This window comes from Equus quagga, chromosome 2 (assembly GCF_021613505.1).
Source record: "Equus quagga isolate Etosha38 chromosome 2, UCLA_HA_Equagga_1.0, whole genome shotgun sequence".
NCBI classification, from domain to species: Eukaryota; Metazoa; Chordata; class Mammalia; order Perissodactyla; family Equidae; genus Equus; species Equus quagga.
Window position 1 is genome coordinate 124,330,893 of NC_060268.1, and position 20,625 is coordinate 124,351,517.

Consider the following 20,625-nt stretch of genomic DNA (forward strand, 5'->3'; position numbering starts at 1 on the left):
TCCATAGCACCTTGTTATTTTCCTTCATTACACTCACCAATACTTATTTATTTATTTAGTATATTGTTTGTTTCTTTCAAAAGACTCCAAGTTCTACGAGAGCGGAAATCATATACCTACCACTTAGCATAGTGTGACTCATAGAGGCATACTTTGGCTCATATAGGCAAATATTTATTGGAAGAATGAATTCCCATTGTCACAAGTGCATGCTTTAACTCTATCCAATAAGATTATAAACTCTTTCAAAGCAGAAACTGTCTAATTAAAGTTTGTTATTCCACAGCCCAGTAGCAGTATCTCAGACACAGTAGGTAGGTATTCCATAAATATTTATTCAATGGATCTTGGATAACTAGACTCTACTTTTTTTCCTTCTAATTTACATAGCATAATATTTCTAAAATATAGGTTCCATCATCTTAATCCCCTGCTAAAAAACCTACCTACTATTACCTATTTCATCAAATTCAACTTCATTCTTCTAACTCTCAAGTAAAGTGTGTAGTATTTTATAATCCTCACAACATAATTCAATGCTTATCCATTCTCTCAAATGATTTCTAATTGTTTCATATGTGTGAATGCAATTTGATTAAAGCTGCTTTCAGTTACAGGGTTTATGTCTATTTGGCTTCCTTTTTTGTTGGGCACACAGGTGCTCAATGTTGAAGGAAGAAACTATCATTCAAAATGTGAAATAAAAAGCTGATTTATTATTTTCTTTTTTTAATTGTTTTTTTTGGCTGACGAAGACTAGCCCTGAGTTAACATCTGTTGCCAATCTTCCTCTTTTTGTTTTTTGCTTGAGGAAGATCAGCCCTGAGCTAACATCTGTGCCAGACTTCCTCCACGTTATATGTGGGTCGCCGTGACAGCATGGCTGATGAGTGGTGTAGGTCCCGTCCAGGATCCAAACCCACGAACTCAGGCTGCCAAAGCAGAGCATGTTAAACTTTAACCACTATGCCACAGGCTGGCCCCCTGATTTATTATTTTCTATGTGAGGAAGCACTATGCAGCAGACACATCTCTCTGCCGATTTTACACAGCATTTTGTGAAAGGTGGAGTTCAGGGATTGGCTGACTTTCAAGGTGGGAGTGGGTTGACATCAGCTATAGAAGCATGATTACTTTGGTGGAGAAACTGTTGACAATTGACTGATTTTCAAAGATGTATTAACTACAGTAAGGCTGTTGCCGTTTGGTAACTTTAAAAAGTGGGAGCCTGTTACTGATTGGCTGGTTTGTTAGAGGCTTGGTCACAAGGTTGAGTTGCACTGATCTATTAATTGAGTTTAAAATCACTTCTGGGGCCAATCCAGTGGCTCAGTGGTTAAGTTTGCATGTTCCGCTTCGTTGGCCCAGGGTTCGCCAGTTCGGATCCTGGGCGCAGACCTTTGCACCTCTTGTTAAGCCATGCTGTGGCAGGCGTCCCACATATAGAGTAGAGGAAGGTGGGCACAGATGTTAGCTCAGGGCCAGTCTTCCTCAGCAAAAAGAGGAGGATTGGCAGCAGACGTTAGCTCAGGGCTAATCTTCCTAAAAAAAAAATTAATAAATAAAATAAAATAACTTCTGCTTATTAGTTGTTACCATAGCTACATAAGAGACTGTTCCTAAGAATATAGGACTTTTAATATTTTCTTCAAGAAATATTACTAATTGATGGGCACATTCAACTTTTTCAGATGCAAGAAGAAGAGATTTATTGGGGGTTTATAGTACAGCTACAGCAGCTCTCTTCTAACGTTTGACCTTTCAGAGGGGAGTCATATCATTCTTTGTCTGTTCCCCAAGGTATCTCTCATCTTCATTCTAACCAAGCAGGGATGATCAGGTTCAATAGTCATAAGTAGATTTGATATGAAGTGTCCTTTTTTGGGCCATGATATTGATAGGGATAGGTTAGAAGTTTCTTTCAGCATCACAACTCATCACTCATAAAATAGTGTAAATTTTTAGGATTGTTGTCACATTTGGGAAAATCGCAAATAAAGTTATTTAGTATACGACTTGAAAGAGTTCAGGGCACATCAGTTTTCCTTAAACTGATGACACTCTAACTAGTTTGTTGTGGATATCCTTATTAAATTCTGATAGAAAAGAACTTCCTTTTGTTGGCTAAGCATTGGTAAGCACTAAACGTTTCATTAAAATTTTACACATCCAATAAATGGAAGAATTTCCCACAGATTAGCTTCAGACTCCCTTAGTTTCAACTTTGCTTCTCCTCTATTATCCATATATTTTTGATGCTAGGACAAAGGGCACATTCAAATAGGTATAAGATGTCTGGCCCTGCACCTTTGTTTTACAATGCTGGGTGAGTGGGCCAGTGGGCACAATGGGTGGTAGGAGTATTCTTGGATGCCATTCCTACACTGGGACAGCTGCAATATCTTAACTATGTATGGAAGTGACTGAATTACAAAAACATATCCTACTAAACTCAAACCACATGTATTCAAACTGAATTTCCCTTCAGCTAAATTTTAAAAATGCCTGCTAGCTACTCCAACACACTAGACAAGGGGAAGTGTGACAGAGGAGAAATCAGTAAGGAAAGAATTAGCAGTCTAAAGATTGCAGTTAAAATTTTTACTTTTACAAATTTTACAAAAGCTTATGACCATATAAACATATTGCTAGGGCCCCTTCCAGAGCCTTGTAAAGGGCTAGTGCAATGAAATCCCCTGAAGCTGAAGTTTTCTTAGCTTCAAAGCAAATCTGCCTCAAGGTCTGGAGCCATTTTATTTATAGGGTGAATTGTCAATTTTCAGAGTCAGCTGTATATAGGGCTAGTAGATACATTGATTACAGCTCCATTCGAGGCAAAGATTTTCTAACAGGAAGACATCTTTGCCTCTTGTATCAAAGGGCTCCCTGCTATTTGTTTAGGTTAGCTGTTCTCAAACTCTGGTCTCACTCCTAAAAAGTACTGAGGACTCCAAAAAGCTTTTATGTGGATTATATTTATCAACATTTACTGTATTAGGAGTTAAACATGTAAAGTATTTGTTTATTAATTCATTTAAAAACAATAATAAATCTGTTACACATGAACATAAATATTTTTAATGAAAAATAACTATATTTTCCAATGCAAAAAGAGTTTAGTGAGAAGAATGGCATTATCTTGCATTTCTGCAAATCTCTTTAATGTCTGGCCTAATAGAAGATTCTCACATCTCCTTCTGCATTCAATCTGTTGCAATATCACAGGACATGTAGTCTCTGGAAAACCCCATTGTACATTCATTAGGCTGAAACGGCAAAGACTGTCTTACAATGAAATAATTTTGACCCTGTGGACCCCCTGACCACATGAGAACTGCTGATTTTAGACATCACTATATCTACTTTCTAGTTGCCTAGGGCTCCCAGAGAACCCTCTCTCTATTTCTGTATCTGAATAATCAACCCCACCTCCTAGATAAGAGTCAAATGTTAATTTTTGCTATGTTTTTTAGCATACATGGAAAATTCTGAAAACGATTTTTAATGAATAACAAGTCTTAGAGAAGTCATTCTTCCCTTTCACAGACAAGGGAAAAATATCTCTTTCATTGTCCTCTCACTGATACTAAGGTTTTCTTCTTTTAAGATTATACTGACTAAGGCAAATCTTAGACTGAGACCAAACACAACATTGGGTGCCTTATATGCTACAACAACACAATCTAATATTTACCGAGTCCTTTCTGTGTGCTAGGTATATGCTAAATGCTTTACATACATTATCTCATTTAATTGTCACAATAATCCTATGAGGTACCTACCGACATTCCTATTCTAGATGAGAAACTGAGATACTAAGAGGTTAACGCCCAGCGTTATACTGAACTGAGCTGGGAATTGAACCCAGAAAATGTGTCTCCGGAGCGCGCAGGCCATTATCTACTCATAGAGTATAAAGGTAGGAAATGAGCCAGATTCGTATAAAATGACAGTAGACGTGAGAGACGGAGGTTTGCAAAGCAAAAAGCCTCAGGGCCAAGACAGCTGAGATATCAAGCCTGGAAGCACTGTATTCCCATCCGAGGCTTCCTTTCTGCTTTATTTTCTACGCTTCTATGTTCCTCTTCTCACATTTAAGATATTTCATTACTGGTGGCTTCGTCGCCAAACCTGAAATTAAGGCACTAAACCACCCGACAAAAGCGAGCGGAGCGAACCCGAGCTAACCGCGGTAGCGGGGGCTGGGCTGCAACCCTGCGCAGGCGCGTTCCATCCGAGGCCCGTCTACCGGCCCCGCCCCTCGGCCTTAGACTCCCCGGGGCCGGTGGGGAGTAGGGGTGTGGGCCACGGGTGGGGGCGGGAGAGCGGCCGAGGCCGGGCGCCTGCGCAGTCGCGGGGGCGCGGGTGTGATGGAGCTCACGTAGCAAGGGCTGCAGTCGTCTCCTCCCCAGCGCTGCTGTCGAGGCCTAGAGGTTATAAAAGGGCTAACTGGCTCCCTCTGCTGCCCAGTCGTGCCGCCAAGCGGGCTGAGGGAAGGGAGTAGGTAGCCAGCTCGTGTGCAGGCGACAGGGGACTGAAGATCGCGCCGCCCCCCGGTCCCGCTTCGCAGGTAAGATGCTCCCCCGACCTTGGGGACTGAGGGTGAGGCCCTTGGGCAGCCCTGGCCCTTCCCGGACGGCTGTGGCGGTCCGGTCCCTGTCTCCTCTTGTTGGATGGCTTGAGGGTGGGGGGTTCTCCAGTTTACCACAGTTTACCACAGCAGCCCAGTACCTTCTCTGGAGACTCGGCCTCTCGCCCTGCGCCCCGCGACCCCCGGCTGCCCCAAAGGCCCTTCTGCCCTTCTCCGTGCTCCCCTTCCCACCTCTTCCCTGGTCGGCGCCCCTGACCGTGGGCTCTGCTGCAGCCTCTGTCCCCGCCCCGGGGACTAGGAGTTTCTTGAATATTCCTTCCCGCGGAGTCACCCTGTTAATTTTTCCCGAGCTTCTCTCATACCTGGTCCTCCTTACAAAGCTGAGGGTGACGCGGGGGTGGGGCGTGGGTTTTTGGCCACCGTAGCAGCAGATGGCTAGCCTGTGGTAGTGGAGCTGAAGCACCCCAGGCATATTTGCCCTATCGAAAAGACGTGGGTCTGGGAAGTGGACCTACCCAGAGAAGTTCAGACGTAACTCATCTGTTGCGCGTCGGTGCTGCTGGAACAGCTAGACGTAGCCCCGGGCGGCGAGTTTCGGGCTGCGGAGTTGAGGAAGTCGGCTGTCAGGTCACCCTGGTGTGGGGGAAGCTAGTCGTCTTCCTTCCCTCTTCTTCCACATGGGTTTTTTAAAGGCACATGAGTTTTTCCCTCTCCCCTCCTGTCTTTCTCACCAGAGAGTTTGCTGCTTTTACAAGTCCACATCAGTAAAACGAATTCCACAGTTGTGTGAGAGCTTTGAGTTCCCAGATTACATGAACGGTCCCCAGATGTATGTTTTAAGGGGCAGGAAGAATGGTACCATAAGTATGAGACTATTTCTCTTAAATAATCGAATGTATTAAATACAATTCAGTTCTTAGACACTACCATCCTATGCGTTCCTAATAGAGGGGAGAACACTTGAAATTTTGCACTGTTTACTTTAAGAAAGGGATGAAGAAACAGCTAGATCTCCTTTTAGGAATTGATCTGAAAGGCCAAAGAGGCTTGCCAGTTTCAACTTAACTCTTTCTGGTTTCTCTGAGAGCTGTGGCTCTTCCACTTTCCCTTGGAATGCACTCAGAAAGGATGAAATAGCCTCTACGTGAGTGGGGGAGGGGAAAAGACGTGGCAGCAGTGTTCTTTCATCAACTTTTTGCTCATTTTTTTAAAGGTTTTGAGAAGAAGCATATTTCCCCTTTTAGGTTTAGATGTAGCTTATGAATGAGGCTGGTCTTTTCATAAAATAATCAGATGAAATATGCAGTCCGCATGGCAGGAACACTGGAACTTAATTTATAAAACATATTAAAGGGATTTTTCTGATCAAGTTTCTATGGAGAAAATGGATACCTTAAGCAGGAAATATTTAAGAAGCTGAAAGTGAACAACCTTGCGTATGCTTTGCCTTGATTTGAAATTTAAGTAGACATTCCGTGATTTTTCTTTAACTTTGGCTTTTAGCCTGTGAAATATAGTTTCAGTCTTAAGTATGACCTTCAAATTTTACCTTTTCTTTCTTTGGGAAGCATAGGTTTTGTCACTTACCTTTAGAAGTCATGACAGGTTTGGTTTTGGAACATTATGCCAGTGTTTTAGATAGCCGATGGCAAATGCTTCTTATAGATTTAACATAGACTAACTTGGAAAAGGACTACTTTCTCTCTTTTTGGATGAGTAGTGCTGTTTCCTTTGACATCTTAACATGAATTTTATTTTGAAGTACTGAAAGTGAGGACTTTAGTAAGCAGATAATTATATTGGCCATTTTGTGTCTGGGTAACTAAGGTAGTAAAACAGATTAAAAAATGTATACAGCTTTTAATTATTGCAGAAAAATTTAGACAGTGCAAAAGATTTGAAAAAAGAAAGTTTTATATCACCTAGGTAGTAGTCCAGGGTGTTGTAAGTGAATCTTGGCTTTTTGGTAAGGAGATGTTAACCTTTTCTAATACTGCAGAGTGGGTTGTATACTGACAAGAAGTATCTTTCATAGGGCAATTAAGTTCAGATTCCTGCTTTTATTGCAAGAGTGCAGCCATAAAGCTTGTGAGCCTTCATTTTTGTGGAAGGAATGCCTTATTTTATTTAGCAATTAATTATCAACTGGGATATAATTACTGCTCTTAGATTTGGAAAGTGTACCCTGTGAGATACATAGTAGCAGTTCTCAATCTATTTTGAGGTCATGAAATCTATTGAGAATCTGATAGAAGATGTGGACCCTGGGTCAGCAAATACAAGTTCACACATCTGCTTGGAATTTTATATACATTTATAGATACTCTCTCCCACTCCTAAGTGCATCTATAAACTCTATTATAAGAACTAAAAAATAGAAGAGATATGAAATTAATTTTTAAGGATATCTAGGTATCTTGAGGCAGAAATTTCTTGAATATTTCTGACAATTGAGCTGGAATTGTAGATCTCACTGGACTTGAGTATATAGATGACCCTAATGAACTTTTGCTAAAAGGGTTTTGACAAAAGTTAATAGATTGGTGGGAGAATAATTGAATTGCTAAATTGTTTAGGCCAATAATACATCATGTTGGCCTTCTCCCTTCCTTCTCAATATGTTGTAACATATCTTTGGTTCTATTCTGAAAGTGGAAAATGCGTGAAAGTAAACAAAAATAAATTGCACAGGCCCTTGGCATTAAAGTTTATTTCTCTTCTTACAGTGGGATCTTGAATCTTATAATTAAATCATAATGATTGTGTGTGTGTGTATGAATATATGAGACAAGCCAAATAAAGTGTGTATGGATATTTGTGAAACTAGTTAAAGCTTTGTTCGTGTTTCTACTTGATGAAATTTATTTGTATAAATTGAGCTATCCTCTCATTAGCTTTCCTCTAGCCAAATATTGTACCTCAGTAAAAACTAATGAAACTCAGAAGACTTCTTTAAGTTTACTCCAGCAGTTTTTGAACTTGATATAATGAAAAGCATTCCTTTTCCTGATGTTTCTTTGGATGATCACTGTGACTATTAGTGTATTTGGTTGGTTATTGGCAAAAAATACAGTTTAGAGATTGATGCTTTTTACATGGTGGTCATCAGTGAATGAATAGTATCTTGGACTTCTTCCTCTTCCCGCTTAGAGTTTCATATGAGTGTGTCCGTGTTTTGGTGGTTTACATTTTTTCATTTAAATAGTAATATTATGATATGTCAAATTAACATACTCAGCCTTTCTCTCTTGGTTGGGCATTTGAGTTGATTACCATCGTAAGTAGTACAAAGAGGAGGCTGTAATTTAGTGGTTTATTTTATCCACCTTTATAGCTGTAGTAAACTTTAACCAGTTTTCTTTCTATCTGCATTTTTCTCAGGAAACGAAACATGTGACAATAACATCTTACATCAGTATTTTTTCTTCCCCCTAAAAGAATTTTCTAGGAGGATTGAACTGGGCTCTAAAAAGATTTTTTTACTCTACCTGATAACAACTAAAGCACTTTATAAAGTGTTCTTTCATATATTGTATAATTTGATCCTTAAAATAATTCTATGAGGTAGTTTTATATCATCACCATTTTATACATGAAGAAACTGACGCTCAGAGAAGTCAAGTAATCTGACCAAGAATATAGTAAGTGGCAGAACTAGAACTTGGACCCAGGTTGTTGTCTGTTTTCTGATTTCCCGCTTCATGTGACTTCATCCTTGGTAGTTGGTCAGACTGACTTGGAAGTAATGGAAGTAATGAAGTAATGGAAGGAAAAAAAATCAATTCAATAGCATATTACCAAGGTATTAGAAATGTTTTCAACATCTAGGGTTGGAATAACATAGGGTTCCTGGTTAGTAGTAATTAACTTTGTCATTCCACTTGATTTAATTTAAAAGCATTTATAATGTGCCCAGTAGACTATGGGAGAATCCAAGGAGTGGTAAGAAGTGTTTCATAGGAGAAATAGGATATGAAAGTTACATGGCATGCAGCCATGTTACTAACATTTTACTTCATGTTAAATCTGAATAAGTACTGAATGGAAACCCATGTCTAGATTCACATCCTCTGCAACCATCAGTTCGTTTTTCCTTATTCTAGTATATGTGGTTTTATTTTGTATATCTTTTCCTCAGCTTGACAGCTTGGGATCTGGCTTTAGAAAAAAGAGGTAATTGGAAGAAGAGGGAGACTAGGTTAAAGAAAAATGAAACTTTTGCAGAAGAGCCTTGGGAGAGATGAAGTTAGGGTAAAGTATACCTGGGCCTCAGAGGTGTAATCCATCTATTAGTAGGAGAGGGGCTGCTAAAGCCAGTTTGAAGTATTCTGTTCTGGACTAATGGGCCTTGGCCTGAATGGATCATGGTCAGAGATTAAAAGTATGTATAACCTCTTTTGTATTAGGAATGATCTTTAAGAAATACTATAGGTACATATGGGAATTTGTTCTTATCTGTGCAGAGTGGGTTAAACAAAAGTTAGTTTCTCTAGATGTTTTCCATTCCAGGTATCAGAGTTACGTTATTTTGGAACTACAGTAAGACGCAAGAATTAGTAGTCAACAACTATAAAATAAAAAGCCATTGAACGTTGATATGAAGCATCAAATAGAACAGTCTCTTCTGTTGTGCATGTCTATAGCAACAGCAGACATGGACTCTATAAGCATATTGTTAACATTTTGGGAGAAGGTGCTTTTGTAAGATTTCTGAGGAGTAAGTAATAGAAATGGAAACTTGCAAAGTATTAATCATTAATTTTCAGATGTCTATTTTAATCTATTTTCTGTGTTTTTCTGAGTTTATATTTATAAGATTCTTCACCTCAGTACCTAGCTCTATTGCCCTAATGATTTCTCAAGCTTTTCAACCATGAATTGTTTTCTGAAATTTTTAAAGAATTTTGGTTAAGAAGGGAAATTTGTATACAAAGCCAGGACTAGTGTTTAGTTTTAGAGAAATGAGAAAAATTATCCTGAAGGTGTTTTCCTTGATTCTCTTTTTTTTAAAATTGAGGTAACATTGGTTTATAACATTATATAAATTTCAGGTGTACATCATTACCCACGATTCTGTATTGTGATCATTATTTATTGAGTATTGTTATTATGTACTAAACATTGTGCTGGAAGAATCAGGATAACTTCTTGTTTGAAATAACATACATAATGGAGGACAGTTACATAAGATTATGTTTATTTTATTTGAGAGTGTTTAGTAAATATTGATTAACTGGGTTTAAGTAGACTCAAGACTTCTCTTACACTTTAATCTTGTATTAACTGAATTTGCATATTTAATTCCTTCAAAAAATGACCAATAAGTGTTTATTTTAGTGTTTCTAAAACCTAGTTATCCAATTTAGGACCTCAGAGCCTTACTTGCTGTGTACATATGGCCTTTATTCTTGCCCACTTTTTCCAACAACCTCACCTCTTTTTTTTAAGCCAGGCAAGATTTTATTCATATTCAAAAGTTGCATGAAGACATTCTCAAATTTACATGGTCTCAAATTTACCAGTCTCTTAACATCAAAGATATTTGGAGACTAGATCTCAATTTACTGTGTTTAAGTTAAAAAAATCTTAAATAATGATTTTTTTTGAAAACAGTGGACAGTGATCATAGCTACCAAGTAATAGAGTTTTATAAGTAAATAAAACACCAATGTTTGGCATAATAAGGGTGATTATTAATAACTTAAAGTAATTGATATATTTTAACAACTTTGTTGAGGTGCAATTGATAATACAGCAAACTGCACATATTTACAGCATACGGTTGACAAAAGTATATACTCATAGAAATGTCAACACAATCAAGGAACATATCCATCACTCTCAAGAGTTGCCTCATGCCTCTTTGTAATCCCTCCCTCCTCTCCTTCCTGCCCTTTGCTCATCCTTAGGAAACCAGGATCTTTTTCTGACACTTAAGATTAGTTTGTATTTTCTAGAGTTTTCTATAAGTGGAATCATATAGTATGTGCTCTTTTTTAGTCTGGCTTCTTATACTTAGCATGATTCTTTTGAAATTCATCCATGTTGTTATGTGTTCATTCTTTTTTAATGCTGAGTAGTATTACATTGTATGGATATACCACAATTTTTTTTTTTGGTCCCTTTACCAGTTGAGGGACATTTGAGTTGTTTCCAGCTTTTAACTGTTATAAATAAAGCTGGTATGTGCATTCCATACAGTCTTTGGAGGGATATATTCTTTCTTTTCTCTTTTGTAAATATCTAGGAGTAGAATAACTACACCATGTGTGATAGGGAAATGTTTTTTCCCAGTCCCTGGCTCATCTTAATTCTTTTAACAGTGTGTTTCAAAGAGCAGGAACTGTCTCTATTCACAGACATTATGTCTGTGTAGAAAATCTGAGACATGGTTCAGAAAAGCTCTTGATCTAATAAGTGAATTCAGCAGGGTTGAAAGACAGAAAGTCAATATATAACAATCAATTGGATTTCTGTATATTAGCAATGAACAATTAGAAATTAAAATTTAAAAGTACCATCTCAATAGCACCAAAAACAATGAAATATTAGGTATTAACTTTACAAAATGTGCAAGATTTGCATACTGAAAATTAGAAAACAATGATGAGAGAAACCAAAGAAGACCTAAATAAATGGAGAGATATACCATATTCATGTACCGGAAGACTCAATATTGTTAAAATAACTATTCTTCCCAAACTGATGTATAGATTCAATGCAGTTCCAGTCCAAATCCCAGCAGGATTTCTTATAGAAACTGACAACTCATTCTAAAATTGACATGGAAAAAAAAGGAACTAGGAAAGTCAAAACGATTTTGAAAAAGAAGAAGAAAGTTGGAAAAATCCACACTGCCTGATTTCAACTTTACTATATAATTGCAATACTCAGGGCAGTGTGGTATTGAAGAAAAGATAGATGTACAGATCGGTGGAACAAAGTAGAGAATCCAGAGGCATAAAAATGGTCAAGTCGTTTTTGACAAAGGTTTAAAGGCAATTCAATAGAGAAAGGATAGTCTGGAATAGTTGGTTATTCATACTCAAAAAGAAAAAAAATCTCTGTTTTATTTGGCACTTAGTATCCCCCATTGGAAATTGGGCAACCCTCCTGCCCAGGTATTTTTGTAAATGTTGGGACAAATGATACAAAGGCACCAATGGATATGAAATATGAAATAAAATTTACTCAGTAAACTGAAAAAGGGTTCCTCAGGACAAGGGCTTAGGTTTAGTTCAGAATGAAGCCAGAGTGAAGCAGGGTAGTTGCTTTTAGTTCTTTTTTTTTTTTTAAAGATTTTATTTTTTTCCTTTTTCTCCCCAAAGCCCCCCAGTACATAGTTGTATATTCTTCGATGTGGGTCCTTCTAGTTGTGGCATGTGGGACGCTGCCTCAGTGTGGTTTGATGAGCAGTGCCATGTCCGCACCCAGGATTCGAACCAACGAAACACTGGGCCGCCTGCGGCGGAACGGGCGAACTTAACCACTCGGCCAGGGGCCCAGCCCCTGCTTTTAGTTTTTATTGTAGCTAGAAGGAGGGATCTTTATGATAGTTCTCATGTGTGGGATTTACTTGGTTTCAGCTTCTCACCGACAACAAGGGAGGGAATGGCTTAGCTTTCTTTCTGATTTACCCACATGTGGAGCAAAAGGAGGAGGGAAGTAGGGCTTCATAGCAGTCAGCACTCAAACATCAAAATAGAATCTTTTTTTTTATTACAGCCTCCATGCAAAAAATACATTCTATGTAAAAACTAGTTCAAAATGGTTCATAGACCTTGAGGTAAGACCTAAAGCTATAAAATGTCTTGAAGAAAATATAAGACAAAATGTTTTTGACCTTGGGTCAGGCAAAGATTTCTTAGATATGACACCAAAAACATGATCCATAAATAAATTGATAAATTTGACTTCATCAAAATTAAGAACTTCTGCTGTTTGAAACATAGTGTTATGAGAATGAAAAGACAAGCCACACAACAGGGAGTAAATATTCCCCCATCACATATCTGACGAAGGACTTGTATTCAGGATACATAAAGAAGTCACAAAATTCAGTGATAAGGAAACAACCTAATTAAATATTTGGCAAAAGATTTAAGTAGAAACTTTACCCAAGAAGGTATATAGACAGCAAATAAACATACCAAAAGATATTAAACGTCATTAGTAATTATGACATTGCAAATTAAAACCACAATAGATACCACGATACACCTGGTGAGAAAATTAATTATTAAGAAACGTGAAGGAAAAAACGAAAAACAACAATACCAAGTGCTGATGAGAATGTGGAGCAATTGGAGCTTTTATCCACTGCTGATGGCAATGCAAATGTATAGTGACTTTAGAAAAACATTAGCAGGGCCGGCCAGGTGGCGCAGCGGTTAAGTTCCCACATTCCGCTTCGGTGGCCTGGGGTTCACTGGTTCGGATCCCGGGTGCGGACATGGCACCCCTTGGCATGCCATGCTGTGGTAGGCATCCCACATATAGAGTAGAGGAAGGTGGGCATGGATGTTAGCTCAGGGCAGTCTTCCACAGCAAAAAGAGGAGGATTGGCAGCAGTTAGCTCAGGGCTACTCTTCCTCAAAAAAAAAAAAAAACAAGAAAAGAAAAACATTGGCAGTTCTTCATAAAGGTAAACACACACTTACCGTACAACCTGGCATTCCTACTCCTAGGAATAGCCCACTGAAATGAGAATTTATGTTGATTTCTTTTTTAATTTTGCTTTTCATTTCAATTTTATTAAAATATGCTGAGTCAATAAACAAATCAGAATTTTAGAGCAAGAGGATATGACGTTTATCAAAAAACATTATGTACTGCTAATCCGTTAATATTCACTCAAGTTAGATATGACACGTTACACATTCATTAGACTCATTGGGATTCACATGAACAAAACAATTACAAATAAAGAATCCAAGATGACAAGTTAAGAAACAAATAATAGACTTAATTGAGAGAAAGTGGGCTGTCTTGAATTTTTTTCAGTAGGAGAGATTAGTCCTTGACAAAAGCAAAATGCTATATTAAAAAAAGTCTTTATTGGAGGCAGGACAATCACCTGGACCAAGTAATCTGAAGAATTGCTCACAAGTAATCTAGCTAATTGAAAATTTAATCTTTAATATTAATCAACAGATGATATTTTCTAAATATCTTCTCTTATAAAATATATGTTGTAATTTCTAAAACAATCTACCAGTTTACACATGTAATAATAAATATTTTTTCACTTATCATTTTTACCTCATGCCAACACCCAAGACACACTTCTTCACATATATAATGTTTTACATTCCAGTAAAGATAATGCAAATGTGTGGTGATAGTGCTAGACATTGTTCATTTATAAGTATTATAGGAGCAAGTGATGAAAACTAAACAGCTAAAATGAAAGTATATAGCTACTAAAATAATTCAGGGGATCACCTTGCTAGATTGATGCAATTGTTTTGGCAAATAAATAATGTACTGGGAGATATATATATATAGGTTCTGTATCTGATTGTCAAGAGAAATTTACAGTTAATGTGCTGGAGGAGGAGTCAAAATTATCATGGTAGTAGACATAAGGACTAAATGTAATATGGTATACTAGATAGGATACTAAAATAGAAAAAAGGACATTATTTTAAACTATGTATTTTAGTTAATAATTTATCAATATAAATTCATGAACTGTGACAAATGTAACATACTAATGTAAGATATTAATAATAGAGAAACTAGGTATGGGGTGTATGGGAACTTTCTGTACCTTACAACTTCACAATATTTTATAAATCCAAATATATTCTAAAACAAAATGTCTGTTAAAAGGAAAACAGAAACAAAACACTTGCAATACTTTCATTGCCTAGTTGGGTGTGTATGTGTTTAGTTGCTGTTCTGATTTCTTTTTTTTAAAACAGCTTTATTGAGAGATAATTCACATACTATACAATTTACCTTTTAAAGTGTGTACAATTCAGTGGTTTTTAATGTATGCAGAGTTGTGCCACCATCATAATGATCAATTTTAGAACGCTTTTATCACTCCAAAAAGAACCCCCAGATCCATTAGCAATCACTCCCGTCCCCTTCCCCCTACCCCAGCCTTTGGCAACCACTAATCTACTTTTTGTCTCTGTAGATTTTTTTCACTTAGCATAATGTTTTCAGGGTTCATTTGTGTTGTAGGATGTATCAGTACTTTATTTCTTTTCATGGCCAACTAACATTCCATTATATGGATGTACCATATTTTGTTTATCCATTCATCAATTGGTGGACGTTTGGGTTGTTTCCCCCTTTTTAGCTATTTTGAATAATGCTGCTATGAACATTCATGTGCAGATATTCGTGTGGACATATGTGTTTTCATTTCTTTTGGGTATAGACTTAGGAGTGGAATTGTTGGGTCATATGGTAACTCTATGTTTAACATTTTTTAGGAACTGAAAAACTGTTTTCCAAAGCAGCTACACCATTTTACGTTCCCATTAGCAATGTGTGACTGTTCCAGTTTCCCCACATCCTTGTCCACATTCGTTATTTTCTGTCTTTTTTACTATAGCTATCCTAGGGGCTGTGAAGTGGTATCTCATTGTGGTGTTCATTTGCACTTCCATACTGATTAATGAGGTTGAGCGTTTTTTCATATACTTATTGCCATTTGTGTCTCTTCTTTGGAGAAATGTCTCTTCAATTCCTTTTCCCATTTAAAAAAATGGACTATATGTATTATTTTTATTGTTGAGTTCTAAGAGTTCTATATACATTCTAGGTACTAAACCTTTATTAGAGATATGCTTTGCAATTTTTCCCCCCATTCTATGAGTTGTCTTTCACTTACTTGAAGAACAAAAGTTTTAAATTTTGATGAAGTCCAATTTATCTGATTTTTTCTTTGGCTTCTTATGCTTTAAGTGTCATATCTAAGAAACTATTGCTCAGGTTTTATGTCTAATTGCCTAATCAAGGTTACGAAGATTTACACCTATGTTTTTTCCCTAAGAGATTTATAGTTTTAAACTTCAAAGTAGTGTTTGACCCATTTTGAGTTAATTTTAGGGTCAATTTAAAGTTTTCTTAAGTTTATTCCCAGGTAATTCATGTATTTGTTGCTATTGCAAATGAGATCATTTTTTATTGCTTCCTGTGATTGGTTATTGTTTGTATAAAAAGATCCATTTTTAAAGCAATGCCATTTTTTCCAAATGATTATTTTTCAGGTAGTATAACTTGCTTAAAAAAATTCAGTCTTTAATGAAGTTTCATTGAAAATTCTGCTTTTAGAGTAGTTTGCCTTCACCTCGTGTTCCTTATTTAAGCTTAAAAAATCTAGAATGTATATTGTACAAAATTTTACTTTTCATTGTATCCTTAGGGTGGTGAAGACACTACAGTTGCCTTATCAGGACTTCCTATGTAAATCAAAAACAGGTGAAATTTGTTTTGGAGCAAAAGGGATTGTGGGTGTCATTATGCCAGCTAGAGCTCCACAGTAGAGCTGTGGAGTTGGTCACTTGGATTTTGCTAACTCTGTCCATGATTTGAATTTGTCTGTCCACTTTAGTGCTACTTTGACTCTTTTTTAGTTCACTTATTTATTTATAGAAACAGAAATTTTGTATTAAAATATGTTTATTAAAGAAAACACAGAAGTTGAGTGAAGAGAAGTGGCTGTGATCCCACCTCTTACCATTGTTAACATTTTTTTGAGTTCTTTTAATTACAGTATAAAGTCTTTATATATATATATGCAAATATATTCTTTAAACTTAGAAATAAGGCTTTAAAGCTGCCTCATGTATATATTTAGCACTCTCCAAATTAGAAAACAAACCTAGTTTTAAGAGTTGAAAACTCTAAAAAGTTGCTGGTTTTTTATATTATTGCTTTTTTCAATACTCTAACCAATATTTATTGATATTCATGTTATGGAATATACACAATTTCATTAATTTAGTCAGTTTATACAACCATGAGAAGATAACTGCAAATTCTTTCTTAAAATCAGAAATATATAGACTATGTTAATATTTGGAAATACCAGCATTTGTGAGCAACAGGGAAAGCATGTATAATTTAATTTTTACTTCTTTTCTTTCTTCCCTTCCATTGCCTCTGTCCATTGTCTTCTCCCACTCAAATTCCTCTGCTAGTGGATTTGGCTACTTACCCCTTCCCATTCTCTTAGCCTAGGGTTGAGGTTGCCTGGGCTTCCCACCATTCTCCAAGTCTTCTTTTTCCATGTCCCTTGAGGCACCCTTTACAACAAGTCCAGCTATTCTTGAGTTCTTGCTGCACCTCTAAAAGTAACGTTTCGTAAGTGTCTTCTGTGTGATGTGTGGGGTATCGTACTAGGCACATTCATCTAAATTACTGCTGTTTTTTTTTATTACTTGCTGGCAGTCAAATTTGGTCTCATATTTTGATACCTTACCTTTTTGCTTATTCTGCTTCCTGTTAAAGGGAGCACCAAATAAAGGTGGACATTATTGATGAAGCTTACTCATTTGAGGGGCTCTAAATTTCACTTACAGTAAATTTTTTATAGTCTCTATCCTGGAAACAGGAATCCTGACCTTTTTTCCTTCATTGAGAAATAGATGCATTTCTAACTAAAGTGTTTGAAATAGTTGAGAGGTATATTACATAGTTTAAAATATGCAGTTTAAAAGTCAGTGATGAATGACACCATTTTAATAACAGTAAGATTCATTTCTTTCTCAAGCCTTCTTCAGCTTACATTTATTCGTAAAATGTTTCTGGTTTAGGGGAACTTCACTTTCCTAGTTGAAGCAGAAACTTTAAACATTGAGTTTAACTTCACTTTAAATATGTCATGCTGTTCTCTTCTCACCTGTAGGGTTTTGGCTGAGAAGTCCACTGATAGCCTTATAGGCTTTCCTTTATATGTCACATGTTGCCTTTCTCTTGCCGCTTTTAGGATTCGCTCTTTATCTTTAATTTTGGACATTTAAATTATAATGTGTCTTGGTGTGGGCCTCTTTGGGCTGATCTTGTTTGGAGCTCTCTGTGCTTGGATGTCTGTTTCCTTGCTTAGGTTAGGAAAATTTTCAGCTATTATTTCTTCAAATAGATTTTCTGCCCCTTTTGTCTCTCTCTTCTCCTTCTGGGACATCTATAATATGAATGTTAGTGTGCTTGATATTGTCCCAGAGTTCCCTTAGACTGTTCTCATTCTGTCTAATTCTTTTTTCTGTTCAGCTTGGGTGATTTCCTCTAGTCTTTCGTCTAGCTTGCTGATCCGTTCTTGTGTATCATCTACTCTGCTATTGAGTCCCTCTAGTGAATTTTTCATTTCCAGTATTATATTCTTCATTTCTGATTGGTTCTTCTTTATATTTTCCAGTTCTTTGTTGATGAGCTCACTGTGCTCATCCAGTCTTCTGCCAATATCTGTCAGCATCATTATGAGTTTTTGTTTGAACTCTTTGTTGGGTAGGTTGCTTATTTCTGCTTCATTTAGTCCTTTTTCTGGGGTTTTATCCTGTTCTTTGTTTGGAATGTATTCCTTTGTCTCCTCATTATGCCTCTTTCTCTGTGCTTATATCTTTGTATTAGATGAGATGGCTATGTCTCCTGATCTTGGAGAAGTGGCCTTATGTAAGAGATGCCTTTTGACACTGAGTTTAACTTCAATTGTAAATCCAAATTCCAATTTAATTCTTTTAAAACATGGATTAAAACCACATTTATTCTTAAACTCTGTAATCTGTGATATAGAAGTAGCATTTATTGGATCTCTAACAGTTGAGCAAAAAAATTTTAAATATCATTGAAAAGTATTGCTTTCTGGTGGTAGGGAATAGAGAGGGATAAATACATGAGGATTATTTAACTTATTTTGCCTATAAAAATATTAACTAGGGGCCGGCCTTGTGGCATAGTGATTAAGTTCGCATGGTCCACTTTGGTGGCCCAGGGTTCACAGGTTCAGATCCCAGGTACAGAACCTAGCACCACTCATCAAGCTATGCTGTGGCAGCATCCCACATAAAATAGAGGAAGACTGGCACAGATGTTAGCTCAGCGACAATCTTCCTCAGGCAAAAAGAGGACGATTGGCAACAGACGTTAGCTCAGGGCCAGTCTCCCTCACACACACACACACACACACACACACAAAACCTCAAAAACCTACAGGGTTGATGAGAGAAACTATTAATTAGGGCTGTGGGTTAAACAGAAATTCAACTCGTACTAGCACATAGTGGAATTTATGTAAGTATTGTGGGACAGGGAGTTGTCTTAACAACTGAATTCAGGAGTATGATTAGACTTCAAGAACAACTGGAACATCAGAATATTTTCTTCTCTCACTTGTCTTCTTCTCTGCTTATCTGCTTCATTTTTTAACCTTCTAGATACTTCATTCACTTTTTGACCTGTATGTGAAAACTTGGTTCTCCTGAGTTTTATTTCTGTAGTTCAGGCATTCAAAGAGTGCCTACCATTTCTTTCTCAGTTTCATTTTCAAAATTTCCAGGAAAGAACTTTGAATAGCCACTTGATTAGGGAGAGGTATCATGCTATATAACATGACTACTGAAAGTATGGGGATGAATTAAAGGTAGAGTGGAGTGATAAAAAAGTGGAAGGGAGCAGTTTCCAGAAGAAAGAGAGCAGGGGTGGTAGAGGTGCCATATAGGCATAAACAGAGGTATGTGTTTTTGAAATGATCTTATCTTCAGGTTCTTTCTGACAGAGAACACTTTGAACTTTGGAAGAACTTCCAAAAAGATAGCCTGTGTAGCACTTTCAGTTAAGGGCAATATCTTGATTTAGAACTTCTTCCCAGCCGAATCTTGAAATGCTGTTCAATTGGAATTATACTGATGACTGGAGTTCACTGCTCAGATATGGAAAGCTGTGGGAAAGAGGCTAGTATATCTTCTGAATTTTTGATGGAAAAGTTGGTCATACCATTAAAGTAATTGTCCATCAGATTGTAAATATTAGAGGTGTAGTTCAGTCTCTTTGGGAGCAGAAGTATGACTGGAATTCATGGAGTTAAGTTAAAACAAATGGCAATTTGCAGAAGGATTATAGGGAAGAACAGAAATATAACTAGTTCTGTTAGTAATCCCTCTTAATCGTCTTGGAATATCCATCCTACTTATGTGGAAGAGACATGCCAAGTCTTGATATGTACTACATTGTAATGGCCTGAATTAGAAGCCTGAATTTGTGTTGGTCTTTTGCATTGACCATAAAAACTATCAAAAAGACTAAAGTCTAACACAGATGTTAGGAAGACCAACAGTTGAATATGGGATTTGTATGAGGAAAAATCAACTTAAAGCTAGAGCCCTCAAAAAGAAGGTTTTGAACAGTTGTGGAAGATATGAAGAAGCTGTTAGAAGGAGCCCTCTGGAAAATTTTTAGTGCCAAAGAAAGTTTAGAATATCAAGCATTCTTTAGTCTGCCTTATTAATTTTTGAATGATTTGTCTGGGAAAGACAAACTTTTTTAAATGTAGCAGTTTTTTCCTTTGAAGAAAAATGTTAGACCAAAAGGCCGATAGAATTATTTGCCAGGTGCCCTGTTCTGCTAATTCATTGAATACCTTGTACATACAATTCAGTGAATTGTAACTCAGAGTTGTAAATATTTACAATGTGGTACAGCTGTTTTAAAATCTGTTCCAGTTTTGATTGACCTGTGAGTATGTGGGACTGGACTTTCCTAGAAGGAAGACTGAAGGAAAGTTTTGGATAAATAGTACATTTTGCAATTTATTTTTATCCAGGCCTACCTGAGAATATGTTTCCCTGGAAGATTTCTTCCATACTGTTTTTTTCCCAAGTTTCTAAAATATAATATCATGCATATCAACCATTATATGTAATATACATGTATGTTATAAAAATTAGATAATAAACACTCATTAACCTGCCATCCAACCAAAAACCAGAATATTATCAGTAATTTATCCATACTGTTTCAGCACTGGATTTTATTCCAGTATAAATTTCTTTGTATCTTTGACTTTTCTTTGGCTGTCTTTT

General features: G+C 36.8%; 2 protein-coding genes across 4 annotated transcripts in view; one reads left to right on the forward strand and one right to left on the reverse strand.

The window, feature by feature from the left end:
- NUDT13 (nudix hydrolase 13) overlaps positions 1–5,780 on the reverse strand; it is a 35,932-nt gene extending 30,152 nt beyond the window's left edge. Inside the window, exon 1 of the mRNA XM_046652080.1 lies at positions 5,107–5,780. The gene's annotated coding sequence lies outside the window, so the exon portion shown is untranslated. The remainder of the gene's footprint in view (positions 1–5,106) is intronic.
- The window catches only part of P4HA1 (prolyl 4-hydroxylase subunit alpha 1), a 79,461-nt gene continuing 63,204 nt past the window's right edge, over positions 4,369–20,625 (forward strand). For 2 of the 3 annotated variants that reach the window (XM_046652077.1, XM_046652076.1), the window contains exon 1: positions 4,373–4,570. The gene's annotated coding sequence lies outside the window, so the exon portion shown is untranslated. Of the gene's footprint in view, positions 4,571–20,625 lie in introns of all 3 variants that reach the window. The other variant, XM_046652078.1, reaches the window with a different exon arrangement.